The sequence below is a fragment of the Anser brachyrhynchus genome (assembly GCF_964034855.1).
Source record: "Anser brachyrhynchus genome assembly, chromosome: 13".
NCBI lineage: Eukaryota > Metazoa > Chordata > Aves > Anseriformes > Anatidae > Anser > Anser brachyrhynchus.
In genome coordinates, this window is record NC_137708.1 from 513,906 (window position 1) to 537,903 (window position 23,998).

Genomic DNA, 23,998 nt, shown 5'->3' on the forward strand with positions numbered 1-23,998 from the left:
TCAGTGAAGCGATTGCTTTGGTTCCCTCTCTGACATTAAACTCTCATGCAATTAAACAGTTCACCAAACACCTGAAGTCAGATTAATGCACTGTTATTGAGTTTGAGCCCTGCTCCTAAAAGTTACCCAGTGTGTATCCAGCAAGCCAGCAGATCCAGGAGATTTTGTGTGGGTGCCTAGCACTTACTGTGTAGTAGCAGAACTCAGAGCTGTTCAGTGTTTCACAAGATCTAGGCACACTTTCTAATCACAGACCTTAGTCTACCTTGATCCCAACTAGCCTATATTCACTTTCCAGGACTGCACAATAACTACGGTTAACGCACACTGACTTCACAGCAGCTGTAAAACTTTGGTGTCTGCACCATGAGATGTATTATTAATGATCGATTTCTTTTTCTTCCCAAGGACATTTTGTCCTGTTCTCTGAATGTACTCTGCAAACATGACTTAATGCATTTCCCTTGGCTTCGTTTCATATCATTCTTCTTAATTTTAGCCTCTATCTGAAAGCATTGGGGTGAGACTGTGCAAAAGGACATATAAGATTGAAACCCAGTTAGAAAAGTGTCCTAGCAGCAAGATCTGTAAAATCTTGGCATCATTTCCCAAGGTAAGGAGATGGAAACACTATTACTCAAATCATGTTAACCTGGCCTTGGTAAGCAAGGGAATGTGCATCAGGAAACCAACTTACGCTGGGCCAAAGTGCCTTTCCTTTCATACATATCTTCCCACCCCAGACGTGAGGCTTGAAACATGCCATGGAGTGCAGATGTTTCTTTGTTGTCTTCCTTTTTGAAATTGAAATAGAGTTTGATTTCCTTTTGCCCTCATTTTCCTTGAATGCTCCCTGGAAGAAGATTGGTAGAAATATCTAAGAAAACATGAACTCATGTCAAAGATTTTCTGAGCAAATATTAAATTATGGAATGGCAGAAGAAACGGCAGTTCCCTGGTAATGATCATCTCACTGGAAGCAGAGTGGCCCTGTATGAGCCAGTTGTATTCGCAATGCAGGTCAGTTTCTGACTAGTACATCCAAGCTGAGAGCTGCCTGTGAAGTGGAGGACAAGTTCACAGGTTGGAACAAGAAAATAATTTAAAACAGTGAGTCAGTTAGGGAAAATAACATGGGGACATGGAAAAGTTGCAGACAGAAGGTAAACTGTATTGAATGCATTACTGACCATGAGTAGTTCCTGGTGCATTCAAGAGAAGATGAGCTATTTAAAAGATTCTAACATCCTTCCAAATATATTAGAAGTCTTTCTTCTTAAATGATTTTTCTTTTAACTTAATGACCCTGAAATAGTTTTAACTACTTGTCCACCACATGTGGACCAGCCTGGATTCTAGGAATAATCAAAGATTCTCTCCCAATCCTGATACTGCTGCTCATGTATTTCTGTTCTCTGCTAACAGTGGGAGCAAAGTAGCTTGCTGGGTATTTGAAGAAGAACAGCCAAGACCTGATGATCTCTTGAGGTCCCTTCTAACCCCTACGATTCTGTGTGATTCTGCGCCTTCAAAACCATTTCATCATCACATGCAGCCCTGATCCCAGTTTCTTTAGTATCAACAACACCTGAGCATGGCACCACTAGTGCTACATGTGATGCATGAATTGAATGTTGCTACTCTCCTTGGTGAAAAGCCCACTCCTGTTCTCCTAGGTGGCAATCCTTGGCTTGCTGCACAGATCTGGCATGTCCACAACAACCCATTCCTGCCTGAGCTCTTCATGCAGTGTGCATCACTCACACTCTTGCTTTTTTGCATCAATACAAACTTCATAGTAAAACTGATTTTGTAATGCTTCAGGCAAGGATACACACATTACAGGGCTTGAATCATTATATAGCAGCTGATGGTCACTGAAAAAGAAGAAACAAAGAGCAGTTTAGGAAGGCTCAAGGTTTCCTGATGCTGCTGGATGTCCCAGTTGGCAAAGCAATATATAAGGTACATGATGCCTCGATCACATCCCTGCAACATCAGTTGATTGCCAGGCTATGTTTATGTTGTTAAACAAAACATTGTCAGCTTGTGAGCTTACGCACTGGACCAGTGATCATCTGTCCTGCTTAATTATTATCTCACACCCTGGCACTGTTTCAGCTGCTGCTAATTAATATTCTCTGAAATTATGCCTGAGCATTGTTTGGACAATATCATAAATCAGGAAGCACTGCCAAAAGGCAGCATAGGCAGTACAGTTTCATGCTGTGAAAATACTCCTCTGACGGATTGCAGCACAGGCTGCGTGCTCTTTCGTGCTCTTTGAACTGGAAAGAAAACACACAAAAAGTTAAGGATTATGTCTTAGGACCACAAGGCCTCCACATGCTGGAGACCAGGTACCAAGAACTTCATTATGTGGACACAATCAAAGCTGTGCTGTTTGGCCTCAAAGCTCAGAGAACGGCCTGTTGCATTTGGGGTTGTAGGCTGCGTTATCTGGGGGCTCTCCCAGAACACTGCTGTGTTGCAGTATGGGTTCGAGATTAAGAGGAAAGAAGCTTTGCATTTGGAAGGAAAAAGCTCTCCTTTAAAGCCTGATAAGGTCTAGCTGGGAATGAAGGAAAATGAGAAATCATATTTGGGAAGTAGCTCCATTGTGCCACTTCAGCCTTACTGGACCTCTTTGGACTTTATTGCTAGTATGTTGGACTCGATGATCCTTATGGGTCCCTTCCAACTCGGGATATTCTATGATTCTATGATTCTGTGTTTAAATCAGGCCCACAGCTAAATGCAAAAGTTCTTAGGAGCATTGTGTTCAGAGTTTCCTTGCTAGAAAGTTTCCCCTGGTGGTCTCAGCTGGACAGGTGGGAGAGCAGCTCACTGGCCCCACAGCAGGGTGAGCCCTGAGCCCTGGCCATCACAGCAGCGGCTGCCCAGGGCTGCCACAGTCCCGTGGTGTCCCTGGCCCCCAGGTGCTGGAGGACTCGCGCTCTCAGCTGTGCTCTCAGCACCGTCTGCTCTCTCTGCAGAGCTGCACGGAGGGAGCTGAGCATCAGCCCAGAGGCCAATGGCCAGTTCTGTGCGGCAGGTACTGACCGTAAGTGGTAGGTCCAGGAGCAGTGTGGTCTAATCTGTCAAACATTTTCAGTGCGTCGTAAGCTTGAGAGAGATGCTGAAGATGAGATTTTGTCAGAAGTGAAATGCTTCCAATTTTTATTATATAAAATAAAAAACATTGGGGAAGACAAACTTGCTTTCAAACTATGATCGCACTGTGTGTTTGTGAAAGTGTGTGTACAATCTGAGAAAAGGTTTAAAAGACAAAAAGCAAACAAACTGTAAGAGCATGTGAAGTAAGGAAAGATTTTTATATTTTCTCATGGGAACATGATGCAAAAGGCAAAGAACCAATAACAGAAAGAAAAAAAGTATCCCAAATATGCATTTATTTTATTCTTCCCATTTTTTTTTGCAAGTGAAAAATGTTATATATAGAGCCTGGAGAACCCTTTCATTTTGTCAAGTAAATGAAAAGAGTAAATGAAATGAGGAGGACCATGCCCCACTCAGTATGAACAAATGATTGATTAAAGTGAAAAAATGTGGCCCTGAATAGAGAAATGAAGAGTTTCTGTCCCTGAGAAAATGACATTGCAGAACATTTTCATTGACAAATTGCACCAGTGACAGCATGACTTAGGAACTGCTCAGAAGGGATACATGATGACCTCTGGGTAGCTCGGGGCAGGAGAGCTTGTGGGACCCCAGCAAGGGAGCTAGAGCCCTGCACAGATTAGCAGGGGAGCTCCAGGGTCTGCTGCAGGAGCGTGACGCATTGGCAAGGCTGTGCAGCTTACAGAGCACACTCTGCCATTTCATCAGCATTATCCTTTGCTCGCCCTCCCCTCGCGCTCATATGGATTCTGATCCCCAGTCTGACGTGCAGATACTGTCGGTGATTCAGCTCAGGTGTCCCTGCAGAGTAATAAGGTGTCTCTGCCCCTGCTCCTCTGTGATTGCCAGCTGCCATCGCTCTCGGAAGCCCAGGCAAACCCACCTGATTGCACTTATTTATAGAGCCGAAGGGGGGCACTACTTTCCCCTAGGGCTGGCTCTCCTTCCTTGGGACGGAGCAGGTTGTGGGTCAGCTCAGTTCCTCACCTTGTTTCTCATCCTCTCTGCCCCGCCACCACTGCCAGCCCCTTTCCTGCAGGACGTTCCAGTGGTGAGTACACATTGCACCGCAGTTGACACCTCATCTGCATTCCAAGTGTTGGCTGTGTGGCATGTTCTTTCACTCACCTATCCCTTTTGCCCCTCAAACTTTCCCTCTCTGGAGGCGCTAGTAGCATAAAACTTGTTCCAGTGCTCATCCATACTGGAAATGCTTGCAGAACTTACGGGACTATAACTGTCAGAGAAAGAGAACTACATTTGCCTGGGTCAGGCTGAAGGAAACTGAGCTAAGCAAATAGGAGAAAATGGTAGAGCTCATTTTTGTGTCTTGATGGTCAAAGCTGCTCTGTCTGTATGTGCTGGAAGTCTGCTTTGCCCCTCCAAAATGGATTCTGCACCTGAATCTGTCCTTTGTGAAGACTGTCCACTTCCTCTTGCTTGCTTCTGTCCCATAATATAAGTTGGAAAGGTTGAATGTGCATTTCCCTTTCTTGAGATGTGAAAGTCATGCAGGAATTCTTGCCCATAACCTCCATCAAGTTAACGACGAAGCAGAGACCATCTCTGGGTGTCGCATAAAGCACAGGTCTCAGATGTTTTGCTCTCAAGGGGCCCAGGAAGGGCTCACCCAAATATATAACACAATCTGTTTGGACTCTTTAAGAGAGAGGAGTCAGAAAAAGAGAGCACTTGCACTACTTAATGCAGACATCTCCAGTGGAGCCGAAGTTGGAAGCCTTAACTCAGAGAGAGCCCTGGTCTTCTGGTATATCTTTCCTTTGTGAGTTCCCTCTTGGAACTCTCACTAGCCTTATGCCACACTGGACAGCACCTTCTTAGGTGGCTTAGAGGAGTTTATGCAAGAGGCTGATAAGGCCAGACCATCTCCAGTTACTTCCCCTGGTTGCAGTGCTAGTATCCACCTATTTTCTAGAAGAAGCAAAAATGTTTTTATCTCCCCTACTGCCCTCCTGACTTTTGTCCCTAAACCGTAAAGGAAGCAATTCCTTACACCTGCCAACGTGAACCAGAGACAGTAGTTGTGTAGAAGAACAGACAGCCCACTTCTGCAAGTTTGCTGTCTTGGTGTCCCTGCTGTTCTGCTGAGGAAGGCAGCTACTGCTTGTGTGCTTGGGAAACCCACCTGCTGCTTACCTCTGTGCAGCAGCTCAGTGAGGTGACAGGTGCTTGACAAGAAGGCAACCTTGTGCAGACACAGAACATACCCTGTGACCAGGCACCAGTCCATTATGGGAGGCTGCCAGCATCTCTGCTCATAGAAGCTCAGGGAATAGCGTTGCTCTCCAAAACACACTGTGCTTGGATGTGCAACTGAGATGTTGGGATTGGGAGGGATGAGGCAGGCAGCTGGCTGTGATGGTTCTGATAATTGCTTGGTTGGGATGTTGACAAGAACCAGATTCCTAAGATTACTGTAATTACCAGGCCCTTCTTTGTCTTCTTAATCAAGTTCTAGCAGAACTGACTGTCAACTAGAGCTGACAAAATAATACTAAAGGTCACATTTAGCCGGTAGGATGGCAATTCCCAGGGCAAAGAATTCAGTGCTGCTGCTTTGACTTCAGTTGCGGTTGTTCAGCAGGACTGCTCTAAGCTGCTTGGGAAAATGTCTCTGCCACTGCTCCAGCACTCCGTCTTCTGGGCTCCACAAGCAGGCACAAGCCTTTATTTGCATTATTTTTACACGGACTTTAAAAATAAAATCCAACCCCCAGACTGAAAAGTCGCCCTTGTATTTTTCAGAGCAGCAGCTCTTTCCCTGGAGAGATCGTAAGCCTAGGATTGCAAAGAATGTTCCCATGCAGCTTCCACAGCACCGCCCGTCATGGAAACGGGGGCTCTGCCAGGCAGCCGGCCACCCGAGGCAGCGCCGGCAGCCGGCTGCTCCTTCGGCACGCTCGCCGAGCGGCCCGCTCCGATGGGAGAGGCGAAGAGCCGGCGCCGTGCCTCTGCCTAGCGGCTGCGTTTTGACAAAGACGGGCCCGCGGGGCAGGGCCTGGTTTAGATCGAGAAACGCGACGCAACCTGGAGCAGCTGCGCGGGGCAGGGGTGCCGGACGCGTGCCACCGGCTGGCCTCCCGGCAGGACGCCGCCGCTCTCCCTCTTTTCCCGAGGAAGGCGAGGACGGAATTCCCGGTCAGCGCCTCGGGAGCAGGCGCTCAGCCTCCCCGCACGGCCGCTCCGGTCCAAACGGGCGCGAGCCGAACGCCGCCGGCCCCGCTCCGCTCGAGGGCCGAGCCCGGCCCGGCCCGGCCCGGCGCCGCGCTGCGCCTTCCCCCGGCGGGGGCGCGGGGCTGGCGTTGGGCGGCGGCGCCACCCCGCGGCGGAGCGGGGCCCTGCCGCCGTCACCGGCCCGTACCGGCGGCGAGCGCCCCCGGCCCCGCAGCCGCCCGGAGCAGAGGGGCCTCGCGCCGGGCCCCCGTTGCGGTCGTTTCGGATTCTCCCTGGAGCTTTCGAGGAGCGTGCTCGTCTTGGGCCTCCCCTCCTGAAGCGCTCTGTGAGCGCTGGTCAGGTCTGGCCGCCTCTCGGTGCCCGCTCATCGCGGTTCGGGCACACGCGCTCTTTCCATTGACCACCTTTAAGCGCAGGGTGGCGGCCAAAGGTGGGCTGTTGAGGGCCCCGTGTGCTTTAACCGCTCTGCTATCTGGATGTGCAGTGAGCAGATTGTTTGGGGCATGGAGACAGAAGGAGGGCAATGAAAATACAATCCTAGAGGAGGCCAGAGCAATTAGTAATGGGAGCACGGAGCAGTGACTTTGGGTGCAAAGCACGTTCCCTGCCATGTAGGCACTTCCATGTATCAGTCACCCTAGATTTGGCCTCGTATCTAGTAAAAGCTACAAATCCTTAGGTAAAGCCTTAATCTAATGTGTAGAAGTGATACTCAGTAGAACAGTTTTAAGATTCAACGTTCATATTTACCCAGCCTGTGACAGGAGGCCATGAGAACAGCTGTGACCCTATTAAGACCTCCCAATCTGCCCTGCAGACAGCCTAATTGCCTGGTGGCATCGTAACCTGCTCAGCAGGGTAATTGGTGCTCTGACACTAATACCTTGCTCGGGCAACGTGCTCTGATGGGCAATTTTGTGTCCCTCTTGCTGCCGAATGTGCAAGTTCACTGTCTGGATAAGGTTGTGTAAGATCACTGTCTGCTTAAAATACGCTTTTTATATAACTTGATGGATTTGTGCAATGCTCCATAAGCTGCTTGTAAAGGAGTCATTTTTGTATTTATATATTTGAACTTTTCAGACTGGGGTTTTCAAAAGTTCATTGGCACTCACATCATGGGATAAGATTAAGCCATGAGGTTCAATAGAACTTTTCATTTTCCATGCTGTTGTTTGAAGGAGTCTTTGATTCATATCTGAATGAGTAAATCATGTCAAACAACTCAGCTGCTCTGGGAAAGGTGGAGAAATTCTTGATTACTACATGCTGGCATTTCAGCCTGCATCCTTGCTGTAGGCAATAGCCTGTGAAACATTCCAGTGTGAAGAGATGTGCTGATGGAATTTCACTGGCATGGAAAATGCCCTGGAATGTTTCAAGAACTCCATCACACAAGGAAAGACGTGCTGGAAATAAATACTGGGTGTTGGAGATATTTTGGTCTGTTTGGTAGGTCCATCCCGGGTCAGCTATAGTGTGGAGGCATAGAATTTAATGAATGTTCTCTTATGAGCCTTAAAGGAAGGAAAGGACTGCCCAGGTTATGATCTGTGATCTTTCTTTCTATACTTTTCTCCTTGGGAAGGTTGGAAAATGTAGCAGCCAGTCAAGGAAATACATACAATAAAAAAGGGCTCCTACCCTTTTGAAACTTGTTAGCAATTACCAGCACAATTTTGTTTGGGTCTTTCTTGCCCCACTGTGAAGAGGTCTGATGAAGCAGGTGGTCCTGATATGAGAGGTATTGGGGGTAGGGTGGGAGAGGAACAGCTTTGGGGAGAACAGCTGCAAAGACCTTCCGTGTCCAAGCAGGACAAGTTTGATCCAATGGTTATGGGGATGCCCAGCAGCATGCCTGATGGATTGAGGCACAGACGTATGCTGTACAGCGACCCCCCCTTTTGTTCTGTTACAATGGTTTCTGCAGCTGAAGAGCAACTCTGTGCTGGGGAAGCATTTCATTGCCACAGAGGGTGATGGCTGATGTAAACCCAACCGTCGCTGTTGAGCAACACAGCATGCTAGCTGCGAGCTGGAGCCCAGCGGTCACATACTTCCCTACGACAATGACTCTGCAAGCAAAGGCTGCAGTGTTGAAATGCCCTCTGTGTGCTAAAAGGGGGGTGGGCGATAAGCTACACAACTCTCCTCCTGGAAGCCCGAAGCAGAGGGTCCAAGAACAGCAAAAGCTGGCATCTTGGTGACACTGTGGTGGCTGCCTGCAGGCCTGTGGGAGTGCAGGACTGATAAACACACCATTTTGGTATTGCAGGCATTCCTGGTACTGTTGGTCTCGTGTTGTTTCTGCAGTTGTCTGAGGCTTAACTGAACAGCAGAGCATCTGCCTGAGGTCAGACAAGGGGCCAGCCAAGCTGGCACCCTATCGCTTAGGGTTTGCCAACAGCAGATGCCAAGGAAAGAACTGAAGAACAGAGTAACTGGTATCTGCATAGTGCACTCCCATTCTCCAGTTATCTGTGACTCAGAAGCCTTTCAGAATTAGTATCTCTGAACTTAAAAGTCCTGATGCATTTTTCTTTCCTGACTTTTCTAATTACTTTTGCCAGCAATGGCCTCTTGAGCGATGACCATATCGGAACACTGCTCTGCAGAGCTGCTTTTCCTGATGCATTCCCATGCCAGAAAAGGCCTGGTACCGTTCAGGTCCTCCAATAGCCACAGGATGAGAGTGTGCAAGTTTAACACAGACCTTTGCTTGTTATGCAGTCTAGCAACTAGACATGCTCTATACCCAGGATGTTCATCTGATAAGATCACCAGAAACTGGCAGCAGAGAAACTTGGCTAATGCATTGTTTCTGAACATAGCATGCAGAGAAAGGTAACTTATCATGATCAGTAAAAGACAATGATTAGCATCCAAAGCACAATCTCTTGTGGGGAGAGAATCAGCACAATCCTGGCTTTTTGATGACTTACATGCTTGTTAAAAAATTCTGCTATTAAAGAAAAAAAAAAAGGTGAATCCATGGCTGTTTTCTTAGTATTCTAGGGCAGGATTCTGTTATTAGGGGTAATGCGTATGCAGTAACTGCACTGACATCAGCAGTGAATAAAATAGATCTTCACAGATCCAAATTTCTTTGAGAGAGTCTATCAAAGTCTTACCCAGTGTAAGACTTATTCTTTGCCTAGCCACATAACAAGATTACTGCAAGAGAAAACATAGTCCTTTGAGGGAGTAAATACAGGAAAATATGGCTTTATTTTTCGATGATGTGGTGAAATTAAGGAGATAGATAGCTGCAATATGAGCTTATTTTGAAGGAAAACCTCTAGGCAAGGTTATGATTCTTAGCACATGAACAGAGAACTGGTCTCTGCTGAACGGGATGGCAGACTTGGGGAAAACAAAAGATGGTCTGGTTTTCCTCTCCTCATATAAAAATCTAGGCGTACTAATTGATGTGGAGTAGGAACGGACTCAAGCTACCTGAACCCACTTGACCTCTGCCTGACATTCTTTTTCTACTTCTTTGGAATTACAATACTTACACTGCTATTATTCATTTTATACTACTATTATTAATAGTGTATGCTGTACAGAATGTGTTTTGGGTCATTCAATGACTGTGACAGTTAGTGGGGTTTTCTTATCTGTCACTGTCCATCTGAAAAACAGCTTTGAGCCTCTTGGTTTGTGCCCTTCTCTCTCTCTCCCTCTCTTTCCTTAACCAGAAGTCTAAAATAAAAGTGACAAACACATAATCAACCACGAACAGAAACATCCTCCATTTGCTAGAGCCCAGCCTCTGACTCTTACCACTGTGTGCCTGCCTGAGAAGGGGGCAGGAAGGGAGGGAGATAGCATTTACAGCAAAATGGAAGGTCCATGTGGTATGATTATTTTTTTTTCTCTTTTTGGAATGAAGTAAGGGTTCAAAATGGAAAAAATATCTTCACATGACTCAAAGCTCAGGTTAGCCAGAGAGGCAGAGTTTAGCCGAGTGTCTGTTTTGCAGAAGGAACTAGCAAACAGGCAGACTAGTGGTGAAGTCTTATGTCCACAGGCAGACTGGTGGCAAGGATGCAATGTCTCTGACCTAGCTTGCTGGCCAAAGAGATTCTTCCCGCGAGGCCTGCTGCGGGGCTTAAAGGCCTTTGTTGCGGGAGGGTCTCCCCAGTGAGCTCCTCCATCATGTACAGCTCCTCCATCATGTACTGCCTTCAAGAAATAGTTGTCATTTTTTCCTGCATTGGTGTAGGTTTTTTTTTGTTTGCCTTTTTTTTTTTTTTTGTGCCTCGAGCTAAGCTGTGGCTTCATCCTCTGTCTTCTGGAGGTTGACAGTGCTCATCCCCTTCCACTCCCTGGAGGATCCAGGTCCATGAGTGCTTCTAGATGTAAGGCTCAGAATTGCTCCTGGCCTCCCTTTTCCTCCTCTCCTCACCTCTCATAGTGGTATGGTCACTCATGTGAATGACCTTCTTTGTACTGTTTTTTCTTTCTTTTTTTCCCCCTGTGCACATTTTTGCTAGGCTCACACTGGACCCCTCAGCTTTGCCTATACACCATCTGTAACGTGGAGAAGGGTAAGAGTTCGGTGACATCTGGAGAAATCGCCAAGTGCTGTGCTCAGCTGACTGCTGGAGGGTGCGTTCCTGTCTTCTTTAGAGCCTCAGGCACTGACACTGTGCTGCAGGCAGGGCACATCAGCAACTGCTGCTCAGAGACAGCTCAGGAGAAAGTCCAGCAGTGACTGGCTCTTTGGGATTTAATCTGAAAGCTCCCCCAAGACCCATGGATGGAGGCAAGTCAATTGAAAATGATACTGAAAATAGCCAGTGCACAGGGAAATAGCGCTCTTCACATGAGAGGAGAATCTGAGGGAGAGCGGTTTGGTATTTTTTAGTTTGATATAGGAATAATTTGTGTTTGCATCACTTGGTATAGTGGCGTAAAAGCTGTTGGTCTCAATTCTTGATGCTGCAGAACAGCAGAACTGGGTTGTATGAGAAAACTGAAATGAAAGGCAGCCACTGATGATTGTCATCAGGCCTGATTTGGTCTATATAGCTTTAATTGCTTCATCAAGAGGAGCATGTTGGCTTTGAAGATATTTATGCAATGAATTGTCCCAAGGGAAAATCTCCTGCTGTCCTGTGAAGGTACACTGACGAGTGGTGCAAACTCAGCATTCATCTGGCATTTACTAACTCAGTTAAGATTAATGAATACAGAGCAGTGCAGATGTAGAATGAGCCTGAATGTGTGTCTGTGTCCAGTACAAACCTGCTAATTCTTTATGGCTTATTTTATGACGGGTAAAAAGTACAGTAACTTGAAACTAAAATGCAAAATAACTTACTGTGTGCTAATCAGACTGTCTCTCTGACCCATTTTAGCCACTTTTTTGTGTTGTTTTCCAAGACAATTTTGTGGTTTGGGTAACAACGTGTAAAGACCTCTGAGATGGTATTTGTTGGCCATCTGTAATCTGCCCAGCTTCTCTACCTCCCTTCTTCCCCTTCCCAGAGCAGGCCAGAGAGCTGCATGCTGCAAATGTACTGAAAAAGCTAGCTTGATTAGGAAATATTGAGTGCAATTTCAAGGCTATTGCACTGAGTAGGGTAGTGTGGTGACATTTGTAAGCTGCAGAGGAAGTCAGCTTTGCAGTGAAACATCCACCTTAGATATCAATGTTGGTCTGCAGGACTGCGCGGCAGTTAGGTGCAGTGTGAAGAAGAGCATCTTGGCTGGAGAGGGGCACTAGATCGACCCGCTGCAAGGTTTAAAGGTCTGTGTTGGTACCTCTGCTAGGAAGTCTGACAGAAGCTCGTGCTGACATAACTGAATAAACTTCAAGCTAGCTGATTTGGATGGTACCATGGAATGCAGACAGGGAATTCGTTGCAGGTTGGCAGTGAAGGATCCCAGCTCCTAACACAAAGTTTGCAGTCATGCCCTTGGGCCTTTTTGTTGGATGTGAAATGATCTTGCTGCTTTTCACACTGGTTCAGTTTCATTACTGTTTTTTATCAGTCTGTTTCTTGCTCTGGACATGTAAAGTTAGTAATAATTTGTGTAACCACCCAAGGGGAGCAAGAAATATCCAAAGAGCATTTTTCAGGGTGATTCTGTTCCTAGATTTGCAAGGCTTGCTATCAGGTGCAGCCAGGTGACACAAAAATGAGCAGGACAAAATCATCAGACTTGCAGTAAGTCTCCTAATCTCCTCTGTATTGCATTCCCACAAAGAGTGGAAATAAAATATCTGCCTTTTTTTTCTTTCTATAGTTCACCTCAAAGGTGACCCATTTCAAAGCCTTTTGGGTACAGGCAAGAGAAAGGGAGAGTGAAAAAGAAACCTAGGAAAAAACTATACAAACTACATGAACAAGCCTATTTCTTTCCTCCAATTAAAACCAAAGCAAAACCAACCAGACCTTTCCATTCCTCTTTTATTATATATTTTAAAACACAGGCAGATGAAAGAGGAACTTGAGAGTAACTGTATTCCTCATTATCTAACTATCCCTCAGCACAAGGGCCAAGTTTTTCTTTTAGCAGGGAAGCTGGTGTCCCCAGCATCCACATGTAGGCTCAGAAGTAGCCTGTGTGCAGTTCCAAGGAACTCAGAATACACAGTTACTCTCAGACATGTGTGTTTTCCAGATCAGGGGTTTGGATAGAACTGCAGAAGCATAGTAAAATATGTGGCTGCAGCCCAAGCATGCTGATAATGTAACTGAAAGCTGCTGGAGATCCTCTAGCATTTGCTGCTGGGGCCTGCATTAGCAGGAGGATCTCCGTGCGGTTTGGCTGTAAAGCCAGGACAGAAATGGGGAGGCTGGGAAGGGAAACCTGTGAGGCAAAAATTGGAAAGGAAAGATAGCAGCTGAGCATTGGGAGTGAGAAGATCAGTCCTGTAAGAAGGATAACAAAGTCTTCATCACACTGGCACTGCTAGCTGTTGGCAAACGCTCTTGGGACAGTGCAGGCACAAAGTGACGCTTTTGATGAGTCTTCACCTGAAAAAATGTAGTATGCCATATTCTCCACACTAAGGAATCTCTCTCTAAAATTTCTGCTTTTGCTTGAATCAGTTTGGCTTCTGTATTGATAGTTTGAGCACAGATAGCTCATTGGCTGCTGTTTCGAGCTGCGTTGACTGGCCTTGCTCCTGGGCAGGTTAGATGGAAGTAGCACTAAGAGATGATGGCGCATCTACCTTAGGGTACCCAGTATTGCAGGCAGGCCATGAGAGGACAGGAGGTGAGAAACAGAGGATCTTGCTTTGGTTATAATTCCAAATGACTCTGAACAAAGCATTATTTCTTACTTTTCTGCATGAACCTCGGCAGCCCTTGTCCCTGCTCCTTATGCAGCCAAGAGACACAAGAGACCCCTCAGGGCCAAGCATGGCAATGAGCCTGTCCCCTGAGCCAAAGCCTTCCTGGCAGTCTCTGCCCTGCACTGTGGCCCTCCTCACAGCTCCTCTGGTCCCACACGGCTTGGATTTGCTGTGGGCTGGGCAGCTGAGGGGTGGCTGGCTGTGGGCAGCCAGCGCAGCTGCCCAGGCCACTTCCCTGTGGAAATACCAGGGCCGGCAGGACAATGCCTTCAGCTGGGACATGAAGAGAGAAGCAGCACTGCTCTGGTGGCCCAGGCCTGCTGAGGTGACATGGCTGCACAGGGTGAGGGCTGTCCCAGCTGCCTCTCACCCTGCTCTGAGCCTTGCAGCCTGGCGCGGGATGGGGAGAACAGCTTTCACAACCTGGACGTGTTGTCACTCGCATCCAGACGTTTCCTGTTATCTAACCTCAGCCTTATCTTCCCCATTCGCAGCTTCCTCTCGAAGGAGGAGCGGCCCCTTCAAAAACGAGCTGTGTGCCTGGGCTGTGCCCCCACCACTGGGGCCAGCCCCATGCTGGTGCCCCTGCCCTGGTGGGGCCCGGCTAGCTCAGCACGGTAGGTGCCAGCTCCCCATCCAGCTGGCTGACGGGTGGCTGGGGATGGGGGGGGGGGGGATCACCCCCGGGGGTGGTTGCCCCATGGACCGCTGGTGGTGGGGTGCCAAAACACGTGGGATGCCTGCATCCCTGGCAATGCAGAAAGCTGTTCTGCCTCCATTACACCACCAGTTTCCAGGGGACCGGAGCCAGCTCAGATTTGGGTTGCCTCCCCTCCATGTTGGGAGCCCATCTTCCTAAACCAGAGGAGCTTTTTTGGTATTTCCCTTTGGGGAGGAGCTGTGGTGTGGGGCAGTGTATGCTTCTGCAAGCACAGGGTTAGGGCATGCAAACTTCTCCCATCTCAGACAGAGAGTGCTGTCCTTGGGACCCTGATTCATTGATGAGGGTGAATGACAATTTATATCATTAGCGATGCGTACGTAGCCTACTTGGTACAGGGATGCACGTGCTTCCCACTGGGCTCACATGCACGTACGCTACAGATGAGTTGCTGGCTGTAGGGAGATTTTGATCTCAATTAGTCATAGATGAGACACCGCAAACGAAGAGTGGGGGAAGTTGTGGGATGGAGGAGGGTTTTACCAGGGAGAGCTGGTGTCCCAGCCAGGCGCAGCCATGCTCTTCAGCTCCTTTTCTTCGCTGCCCATTGACTCCAGGCTGTCAGATGAGTGGTCACCTGCGCACCTCCTTCCCTCCCCTTCACAGCTGAAGGCAGAGTCCTCTGAGCGCTGCGGAGGAGCCAGGGCAGGGGCTGGAGATCAAAGGTGAGTACAGGGGGATGCGGGAGGGCACGCGGCCAGCAATGCCAGGTAATGGGTTTATCAGGCCCTTCCTGGTCCTTTTGCGCAAGCTGTGAGGTGCTGGTTGCAGCGTTTCTGGTTCCTGCTCTTGCAAGCTGTTCCTGCAGCCATAAGCGAAACCCACAACCTCCTCACCCGAGTGTTTGAATGGTGCCTTGTGCTTGTGACTCTCTGTGTGCTGAGCTGTGGGGCAGACAGGAGCGGGGACCAGTGCATCCTGTTTTTCTGTCCCTTACAGCAATCCCGGGCCTGAGGTCTGGATCAGGGTTGCTTTTGAATGTCCCAGACCTCAGCAGTGTGCCTGCCAGGGGCGTACCTGCTCCTGAAGAGGGGGGGTAGCAGGGTTGGCCCATCCACCTCGCTGTCCCACTGGACAGGTTTTACCACGAGTGCTGATCTGACAGGAGAGGCGGGTTTGATCTTGGGTGCTGCAGGAAAGCCTGTCCAGGACCTGGGCCTGGCACTGAACTGCTGCAATAGGGGTGCAGCTCTGCAAAGCCCTGCTGAAGAAGGCTCCAAACAGCATGCAGTGAGGGCACCAACACAGCACCGACGTGTCACGCGTGGCACCGGGCAGAGGGGCGGGCAGCCTTGCTGTCTCCTGCGTGACAGTGCCCGTCAGCGCACTGCTGTGTGCAGACAGATGGACAGTGGTACCAGGAGAGCCTCCACGGCGAAAACAGAGGGAAGGTATGGGAAGGAGATGTAGAGGCACAAGGTAGGAGACTGTGTAGTTTCCCATTAGAAGTGGGGCTAATTTGTCTGTCAGGAAAAAGTGCTGGATTATGCTTTTCACTTTTTGGAGCAAGTTTGAAGAGTGAAAGTCAGATTCACAGGGCAAGATGGAGAAGACGTTTATTGTGAAGCAGGGATAGGCAGAGGGGACAGACAGCTTGGGCTGAGCAAGGAGGGGCTGCTCTCAGTCTTTTGACAAAAGCAAGGACAAAAACCAACGTACATAGGGCTGTGTGGTAGAGGTAACAGAGTAGCACAGGAAGACAGCACCAGGAACGTGTGGCTGGTTTATGCTTCCTGCAGCTGCTTAGGGATAGTCCTCACTGATGCGCTTCAGACTCTCACCCAGGTCCGCACCAAAACTGGGGCAGTGGCTTTGCTCACCAAGTCACGGTGCCTAGGAATTTTCCTTAGGACAAGGCAGCTGGTCACCACCTCATCCAGTGACCTGCAGCCCAAAGACCCCTGAAAGGAGAGGCAAGGGCCTTCCCAGTTGCTGCAGAGCCAGGGGGAGAAAAGGCCTCCAGGTTCCAGCAGGGGCAGGGACGGGGCTGTCCATGAAGCTGCTGCCCTATGCTGCAGTTTCACAGCTCCTCCTGGGGAGCAAGCAATTCATATGCCACTGAAAAGGCTCCATCTTCAACCCTGTGAGCCCTCTGGCAAAGCAGAATATGGCGCTGTTTGCAGCAATGGGCTCAGACCGGAGCTGAGCTGTATGGCAGAGCAGGTAGCTTAGAGCTGCTTTAGGACCTGCCAGCTAAAGAGCAGGAGTTAATAATGAACTGGCTGCAGCATTTGGCCTTTTGCTCTGTTTTTACGTTACTAGCTTATCCAAGTCAGAAGACGTGCTACAGGGAGATATGCTTGCGTATATAGCCCAGCTTGCCTGCAGTGAAGCAAACCCCTTGGGCTTCAGCTCCAGGCTTTGCTGGAGCCTGCCTTATAGATGAAATTGAACCTCCTGAGCCAAATATTCCAAAATTTGTCAGGCAAAGCTCACAGCAGTTTCAGCTGCAGCGTTGGGAGCATGAGAAGATCCTAAATGGATCAGAATGGCAGCCAATGGAAGTCTGCCATGAGCAAACTCATTTGAATTTGATTTGGTTATAACGAAGAATTCTAGCTCCTAGGAGAAGCATGTCCCAAGGTTTGCTGATGGCCAGGATCAGCAGACCCCATTCACCACAGATCTGTGGGGATTCTTACTTCCAATGCAGGCTGCCATTTGGGTTTAACTAAGCAGAAAACAGCGATGGCCTTGATTCCAGCTCAAATCTTGAATAATAACTGCATGTCCTGAAATTGCTGCAATCTGCGTCTCAGGACATTGCCACTTAGCATGTGAAAAACACACAGCCACATGTTTACACATGTTATTAGGCTTAGAGTCAAACCTATGCAATAATTTTACTTTACATTTATTTTCATCACAAGTTGCAGAGCTGTCTCACAGCCATGTAAAAATCCCTGAGAGATGGTATGTGGCTTGGAGGGGGTTGAAAACAAAGCATTTTCTGACTTCAGTAAGGGACTTACTGGAGAATGGAGGAAGAAAAACTTTCTGTTTTTCCCCCAGAGTATGCACTTGATTGCTCAGTCTGTTTTATGACACTAAGCCTGTAGTTGGAAATACCCATTTTAGCCTGAAACCAGAAGCTCTGACAATGAAAAATCCATTCAAATGAGATACTATCATTACAGGGTGGGGTAGAAAGCTCTGTTCCCATCTGCTGATAGAATTATCTCCACTGTGTGACCCTCCTCTTATCTGTTGCTGACAGCAACGTTTCTTGTGGCTGTTTTCCCCCTCAGAAAGCCACAATGGGGGATTATTTTAAGCTGCAATAGCAGAAGCAATGCTCTGTTTTTTTACTCTCCCCCCACCCCCCCCTTTTTTTTTTCCTCCTCTCAAGGCCAGATCTCCCACTGTTAGAAATCAGCATTAAAGTTAAGGCAAGTCTAGTAACTGATACCTGCTGAAAAACCTGCTCAGTCTTTCTTTGTGCAGCTCAGCCCCTCCATCACACTTTGCTATGTCTGGGAGGTATTATGGGGGGACAGGTTTATTTTTCTTTTACCTCTGTGCTGCCAGTAGTTAGCATGCAGTACCTAACTCTTTACTGAAAGCATTTTCAGGCAGAGAGAGCTCATCCTGGCTTTATTAAGACCAACAACAGCTATGTGAACCCTTCAGAACATGGTTTTTTTTTTTTCATTTTCCATGGTACTGCAGAGTTTGATTTGGAAGGAGAGGAATTTGACCAACCACAGATCAGTTTGAATCGTGGTTAAACCAGTAAGTCTTTTGCTAGAATGATCTTAAATCAGCTTATTAGCACTGACATGAGTTTTCTAATACTCATGAAATGCACGCACTTCTTTTATCCATTGCAATGTGCTACTTTTATCTACTGTGGCTGAAATTTATTCCAAATTAAGAGCCAGAACAAAGGGCTATTTGCTATCTACATCACACTAAAGGTGTAACGTGGAGGGTAGGGGGAATGTAAGAATTGCAAAGCTTTTGTAGTAACCTCATCTAGAAGTTGATTTACTCTTTAAAGTTGTAGCTGTTTCTTTGCTGTTAAACCTTTTTTTACTCTGCTGTTTCTGGAGCACGTATAAAGAACACATATTTGACATTTTTTATTTTGTATTTTTACATTAAAAAAAAAAAACAACAAAAATACATTCCCTTTTCATATTGATGAGATCCTATGATCATCCTTTTAAAATAAAGCCCCAGAAGTCAGATAGAAAAGATTAAATAAATTGCTCTCTGTGGAATGCTGTTAGCATACTGCAGCTGATTTCTACTTTTATGTCTTTAATGGTCAGCCTTCCAAAATATAATTAGCATAACCGTTTTAGTTTTTCATTTTGATACCAAAGATAGTTTGGCTGCTTTCTCAGAAACTGGTGCTGCTGGTCACATGAAATTAAGATCAGGGGACTAGGAAGGAAGCTAAAAGCGCCATGATTAAAATTAGGCTATAGCTGGGCCTGGCCTGCAGAGAATATGAATGACACTAAACTAGTGTTATGCAAAATGTGTGCAGTTTAGGAGTCACGATGAATTTTTCTAAGAGTTACATGTCAGAATTTCAGATTGTTTTTAGACTCAAATTCTGAACTGTCAACATCCCAGAATGACACAGTGCATGGTAGTACTTAGCAATATCTTCTCTTGCATATATTTTATTTAATTCAAGTGCTTTTCTGAATTTAATTAATACTCTTGTTAAAGTAACAGAGGAGTTGACAACATCTTCTGGTCTTTGTGCTAAGGAATACTGGGAGGAGGAGCTTATATTCATACTTAAAGGAACGTGGATTATGTCAGTGTGTTAGGGTGAAAAACTCCATTTATTGCAGGAGAGGCTTCTTCTGTGAGCTCGAAATGAAGCAGAAGGGGGTTGGTTTGACAACGGAAGAGAAAGTTTCACTTCATTCCCAAAGAAGTTCATTGTTTCTCTGTGTGGTGCTTTGGTTTTTATTTAATATCACAGTCTTTATAACATGTAACAGTGCAGCTTCATGCTGGCAGGCAGAGTTTGGGACTGAAGTTTGCAGGGACCAGAGGCTGCTGTGGCTGCTTTTTCTTTTTTTTTACTTTTTTTTTTTCCAGAAGTGAACACACATGGCACTGGACTCTGAGCCAATGCTGGCAGCTGATCTTAGTTCCAGAAGAACCAGTGGTGATCCTCTACATGCATGCACAGGGGCAGAGTTGTACTTTTTTTTTTTCAGACAGTCTAGAAGGGTTCCTTCTTCAAATCTTTAGGTCTAGGTAAAAAGATTGGTTTTAGCTATCAGCAGTACAATAAGAGGTAAAACCCTAAGGCTATTCCTGCCGAAAGGAACTTCATCTTTGGCATGTATAGAGCCAGGATTTCACCCCAACCTGTACCACAGGGACCCAAATAAAAGAAATTAAATCTGAGAAGCCTGGAAAACTTGTTTAAATTTAGGAGGATAAAAATGAAAGCTGTGAAAAGTCTGTTAGATTATCATGCCCTTATCTCTAACCAATGCAGAACTGTTCCACTGCAGTATTGCAGGGTTGTCGTCTAGACTGTGTGTGTCTAGAGAGACATTGGTCTTCATGATGATGTACCCAAATGGCATGTCTGAGCATTTGGATGGACATTTTGTCAATATTTCAAGCTACCAAGGTAGATGTATAGCTAAGGCAGAAGGTTAGTTTAAAACTTGGCATCATTTCCAGCTCCACAGAGCTTTAGCCTTTGAACTAATACAGTGGACATTTCCCTCAGCAGAAGGCAATGTCTGCTTGTGTGGTTCTCCCTTACCCAAAGAAAAACAGTGGAGGGGGAAATGCGGGAGGGATGATGACAGTTCGCTAACTGGAAAAAGTCTCTGAAGTTTAACAGGAGGTTCAAACCTTCTTTTCCCTTTTCATTTGCCCAGGACAGCATCTCAGTGAAGACTGTGACAGCCTGGAGAGAGCTGCAGTGCAGCACTGCGTGTATTTGACAAGCTGAGTTCGACACTCAGTTTGGCAGAGTGTCAGTTTGTCAAATACCCCAAGTGAGGCACTTGCTGAGCAACACAGCCGCACACCGAGGGAACTGACTCTCCTTCCTTGACTTGGGCAGGAGCCTTTGCATCTGTGTTCTGATCCTCTCTGTAAACGTGACAAGGTATTGAGCAAACTTGCTGAATGCCTGACTGATTCCATGCTGTCAGGTTTCCTTTCCACCCCAATTTCGGAAGTGTCTGTTGGGGTGTGATCCTAACAGCAAACTGTTGCAGAAGTGGAGCTGGTACCGTTCCTCTGTGTTGGGAAAACAGCCAAGGACAACATTGTTCTATGTCACAGCGCTGGCTAGCAAGCTGTTAATAAATATGGTGTTCGGTTAATAAAGGTTCTGGCAACTATAATCATACCAATGTGGGTGACGGAAGCATTAGCCTTAATATCATTTTTGGTGGGATTTTTTTTGGATGTGTAGGAATCTTTTGTTTTAATTGAAGCTGGAGTACAAATTTATGAGGTTTCTGATTAAGTTCCCCCATTCTGTTAGCCAGTGTGAAGTGCTTGTTTGCTCCAGCTGTTTTTAAGTAAGTCTATGGAGTCCATTGCTTTTTCTTGAAATCATGTTGTTTGGAGAAGACACCTTGTTTTTGTCTGATTATTCCTAGTCAGCACTTGCAGCAAGGTTGCCTATTGTAGCTTTTGGTATATTTCAGCTATTTTATGAAATAATTCCCTCTAAGTCATCTACTTGAAGATCTAATGATCGGTCAGCATTTTTAATGACTGATGTGACATATCAGATATGTAGCTGGAGATATTTCTTGGGGTGGGGGTAACAGAGGGTGAGTGCCTTACCCAGTATGACAAACCACATTCCCTGAAAGCATTTAAATTAAATTCAGAAACTAAGAGAAATTCCCAACACTCCACTGACTGTTTTTTAGGACGGCACCACCAGTAAATTTTGCAATATTGATAAACTTTAATACTAAGCCACTTTTTTTTGTTGCTGTTGCAACTATTTCTTGCTAAATATTTTCTAGAAGTTGGAGTTTTTACAAAGTTGGGACCAATGAATATATGGCGTTGCCTAAGCAAATTATGTTCTGCTTTCTGAATAAGTCCTATCAGTAGGGCTTATTGTGCACTTCTGGACAAACACAGTCCTAGTCATTGTGACTCACACTCCCGTGGTCTCTCTCTTGCACCTACACATGACTCATGGACATCACCCTGATCTCTGTCACTGAGGTCAGCTTCAGAAAAGAGAACAAAGTCTATTATTTCAGGGTTTGTTTTGTCTCCCGTGGATCCTTAATGCGGCAGGCAGATATATCAACCCCAACCCTTTCTGCCTTCACAGACCTCAAGGTTTCAATAGGCCTGTCTTCTGCACAGCAGCTAGCTGAGCACTCCTTTTAAGCTCTTCACTGTTGTTTCCTCATTTATGGTTTTACTTTCAGAAAAGTTTGCCCCTCTGCTTTTTAGGGGAAGAAAGTTAACCCCTTCCTCTTCTACAGGAAATACCAAATTACAGTGGAACAAATTCCTCTATCAGAGACTTCTTCTCTTTTCTCCCTGTTGAGAATGGCAGGTACAGAAGGGCTCTGAAATCCAGGGCAAACTTGGCAGTTTAGAAGCCAACATCCCCATGGTTGTACGAGCCCTGCAACTGCGCTCTGCTTTGAAGTGAGTGGAGCTGCAAGTCTCATGACAATGTGCTAGCCACTAGAAATAGTGTGTTTTTTTTCTGGAGACTCGGTAGTTTCAGAGAGGAAGCTGAGGTTTCCTTTCTGTGCTGGTGCGGAGCTGGCCTTTAGTGGATGAGTCATGTCACCGAGTGAGTGACCAGTGCAAGGAAGGGAGAAGTTCTCTTGTTTGATGGAGGTACACAACAGCAAAGCCCTTTACAGCTTTCAGAAGAAAAATGTTCTTTTTCCAACAGTTTTTACTGCCAAACATGCCAAAGATATAAATAAATAAATAACCACGCTTGCTGCATAGGGAAAAACAACAACCTATGCACTGGAGAAAGGCTTTTTGTTTCCATTGGTCTGTTGCTGATGACCAAAGATGTTTTGCTGCCCTAACTAGAGGGCAACTGAGGTACTTGAGATGTGTTTCACCTGGGGCATCTGCTACTTTTTTTTTTTTTTCTCTGCAGCCTCTTCTAGACTTCAGGGCTTCTGAAGAAACTGTCTGGAACTCCTCAGAGCAGATCAGTGCTGGGACGAACCAAAATGTGGAAAAATCACGGTGTTACATAGTAATGGAACTTGAAATCACGAGCTTATAAAGGCAACAAATCTTGCAAAAACCATTAGGCTAACTGTAAATGAATGAGAATGGAATTTGGGGAGGAGAAAGAGAGTGTCTCATCCTGCATTTTGGGGCTGGATCTGCTGTGATGAGGATGGGGAAGCTGAGAAGTTTTCAGTTCCTCTCCCACATAACATAACATTGACCTCACACCACATGCTTTTACCCTGCATGCACAGAGCTGCAGCTCCTCATTCCCCTGTTTGTTGGTTTGGTTGTTTTGTTTTGTTTTTGTTTTGCTTTACCCCTGAGACCACTAATGCCAACAGCAGCTGTTTCAACATGGTGTCTCCAAGGCCAGCTTCTGGGAGGTGCGCTCTGCAGTGAATGCATGAGCTACAACAAACACAGCAGTGCAGGGATGGCCTACTTCAGCCCCAGGTGCAGGGCAGAAGAGCCCCTCACACATATTTCTAGGGGTCCCAGCACTGCTTGTCCTTGGCAGAGGGCAGCTGGCCGTGTGGGAGGGAAGCACCAGCATGCAAGCCCAGAGCAGGTGCTGCGCAGCCTGGGGTCATGGCCAGGCCCCACCAGCTGCTGCTGGGAGGCACAGCAGCCTGGCACTGCAGCACAACTGCCCCTCAGTGCCCGCTGCTGTGGATGTGAAACCCTGCAAAAGGCACAGTAAAATTTTCTTTCTGATCTTGTCTTACAATCACTAACGTCCTAAAGATGTGTCATCGTAATTCAGGGCACTGAAGGTAGAAGCAAGGCTCTGTTCTTTCCAGTGCTCAGGCCATAAAAATCTACCTGACTTTGCTCTTAGGCTGCTGGCCCAGGAAAAAGGAAGAGCCGGGTGAGCGGAGACAACAGCCATGAGGGTTCCAGTCAGTGCTGAGAAGGAGGGTTTGCACATCCCTGAGCTTGTCTGCTTCCCCCATGCTCCCCCAGCTGCTTTGATGGATTTAACAGAAGCCAGTGACTCTCCCTAAAAATCTGCTTTCCTTAAGGAGGCATCCCCACCCCTGCTGGTGATCCACCTGCCAAGTCCATAGGATGGCAGCCGGTGTCCAGAGGGGTCTGACAGACAGAGGGCCCTGCACCATGGCAGCACACCAGCAGTGCCAGTACATGTAAGATGCTAATGATAAACAAAGAGTAAACAAACCAGGCTATTGGGTAACAAAGCTTCCTGCAGGAAATGTGCTTCAGCTGAAGTCAGGAACAGCTAAGCATGCAGCTTGCTGCCTTTGTAAAAAGGCACATACAGTCTGTTTATTTTTGCAAGAGCTCCAGGAATGCCCTGGGGTATGTTTAAGCACAGGCAAGAGATCACACACCCCACAGCCAAGCCTACACCCCGTTAGCACTGGGTTTATAGATGAAGGCTCCTTGTCAGGGCTGCACATAATCTGAACTTCATGAGCCTG

At 46.9% G+C, this 23,998-nt stretch overlaps 1 long non-coding RNA gene across 3 annotated transcripts; it reads left to right on the forward strand.

Annotated features, from left to right (window-relative positions):
- The first annotated feature begins 3,350 nt into the window (after nucleotides 1–3,350).
- On the forward strand, nucleotides 3,351–20,718 carry LOC308177270. Of its 3 annotated transcripts, XR_013938960.1 has the most exons (6): nucleotides 3,351–4,192; nucleotides 10,836–11,107; nucleotides 14,146–14,268; nucleotides 14,930–15,037; nucleotides 18,042–18,104; nucleotides 20,240–20,718. It is a non-coding gene; the product is annotated as an uncharacterized lncRNA (long non-coding RNA). The 3 variants fall into 3 exon arrangements; XR_013938961.1 differs by lacking the exon at nucleotides 10,836–11,107 and having other exon boundaries at nucleotides 3,963–4,192; XR_013938962.1 differs by lacking the exons at nucleotides 10,836–11,107; nucleotides 18,042–18,104 and having other exon boundaries at nucleotides 3,963–4,192.
- The last annotated feature ends 3,280 nt before the right edge of the window (nucleotides 20,719–23,998 follow it).